This window comes from Rhinopithecus roxellana, chromosome 4 (genome assembly GCF_007565055.1).
Source record: "Rhinopithecus roxellana isolate Shanxi Qingling chromosome 4, ASM756505v1, whole genome shotgun sequence".
NCBI lineage: Eukaryota > Metazoa > Chordata > Mammalia > Primates > Cercopithecidae > Rhinopithecus > Rhinopithecus roxellana.
Window position 1 is genome coordinate 149,484,632 of NC_044552.1, and position 2,189 is coordinate 149,486,820.

General features: G+C 37.0%; 1 pseudogene across 1 annotated transcript; it reads right to left on the reverse strand.

The window, feature by feature from the left end:
• Positions 1 to 481: 481 nt before the first annotated feature.
• Positions 482 to 1,658, reverse strand: LOC115896800 (annotated as a pseudogene). Its single transcript, XR_004056676.1, has one exon. The product of XR_004056676.1 is annotated as a COMM domain-containing protein 8 pseudogene (transcript).
• Positions 1,659 to 2,189: the final 531 nt, after the last annotated feature.

Sequence of the window (2,189 nt, forward strand, 5' to 3'; positions counted from 1 at the left end):
TATAAACATACCAATCATACTGGATCAGGACCCACCCTAATGACTCAGCTTGATGACAGCTGCAAAGACCCTGTTTTCAAATGGGGCCACATTCACAGGTTTCGGGGTTAGGAATAACACAAATCTCACGCACCTTTGTGGGAAGCGCAGTTCCACCCACTTCGGGTGTCCCTCACACTGTGTCCCTCACACTGCACTCTCACCGATCCCCAAGTTCAAAATGAAATCACAGAGAACCATCACAGAAGAGAGTATATTTTTTCTGCCACTCTTTCCCCTTAAGAAACTAAAGAATTAAGAAAAGTCTCCAAAAATATTGATTCTAGCAGCACTTCACGTGAGGTGTCATTGCAAGCCCAAACCCTAAGTTCCTGAGCTTTGACCTGGTAAAACTTCCCTTAGGACTCAAGAAAATTGCCATTTCAGGAAAAGGTATAAAATAATTTGCCACAGTATTATTTATAGTACTAAAGAATAAGAATTTTTTTTAAGTATTCAATATTGAGTTTATTAACAAAAGTGGACCTGTACATAGTCTTATCTCATATTTGAATAATATACACACTGCACAATGGCAACTATTTTTTATCAGAACGTTTCCCAAACATAGAAGTGCAGAAGTAAAAATGTTATTTTCGTTTTTCTGTATTCTTTAGTTTCTAGAATTCATAAACTCAAAATTGTTCACATAAGTTTATAGTATTTGTTCTTGTTTATCTCTGACAAAGAGGTGTTCTCTAAGAAATTTTATATTTTATAATCTTTCCTCTGAAATATGAGAAAGACATGGAATCTCCTGAGTTATATATGCAGCTTATACATTCTTTGAAAAAGTTTTTAAAAATATCACAAAGTAATTATATACCCATAATATATGTTGCTATTCACATAATTATTTAAGCAATATTCAAGTATATTTGTGCTTTATATTTTTACATTACTTTAGAACCTATTTTTAGCTTTCAATAAAACTGTGTATCTCCAAAGATTTCTCAAGTATTTAATAAATGAGGCAAAACAATCATGAAAATATAAACTGCCACTACAGATTTTTCATCTTTCATTTTATGCATTTCCTCTCAACCATGTAATTTCCTGTTAAGAAATGTGGATACATTTTTATCTTTATAATATCAACATTGCTGCTTTCTCAGCCTGTTGCAACAGTCAAGACATCACAGCGTTTCTGAACACACAGTATTCACTCTGCCATATAAGTTGGAGCAATAAAATCTGATAGCACTGGTATTCATCATTTCCAGTTATTTCAACTGCAGGACCACCTTATTTGCTGCTTCCAAGGAATGTATTAGATTCTGCAGCTCCTCTCTACTCATTTCAATAGAATATGGTTTTACTTCACCATTTTCTTTTACATCTAGATGCAGGCTTAAAAGTGGCATTCGTAATGCAGCAATCTTGTCACTGGAAAGTGCAAGCTTTACCTACCAATCAAAATCCTGCAGCTGTGCAGAGGAAATAGCAACTATTTCTCTTGACAGAGCCTGTTTGATTTCATCTTTCCTACTTTTCACACATTTCATGATAGTTTCTTGATGAAATGAATTCAACTGATTCAACTGCTGAAATATCTGCGGGCCCAGCTCGGCCGGCAGCTTCTGCAGCGGCCACAAGAGCGTCCCCTCTTCCGTCTCCATCCCTGCGCGAAGCTGGGGCCTGGAAGAATTTTTTTAAAAACAAGAAATTGTTCATATGTCCAATGAGAGGAAAGAATGACTTTATCTTGGAGGGACCACTGATTGGGCTCCATGACTTACAAAGTAATACCGGGTGGGGTGGGAGGGAACAAAGGCTCAAATTGTGTACACAGAATAATCTCGATTATATAAATATGTGTATAAAAAGCCTGAGAGAAAATGTTAACAGCAGGTTCTCTCTGGGTGGCAGAAACAGAAGTTATTTAAATTTCTTCCATATCCTTGCCTGCACTTCCTTAAGTCCACAGTAAACATAAATCAGATTCACAAGGAACAAAGGTGGGAAGCATTATTTCAAAGTAAATATGGGTCATTTTCTGACAGCCACACGTAGGAAAAATGGCGGGAAATAGTCCAGTGCAATTGTGGCTTTTTGCTGGCTCTGCAGGATGAGTGGATGATGTGATGGCCCAGATGAAAGAGCTCCGAATCCACTCAGCGGACGACACACTGAGAAAAATCAGTGAAAAA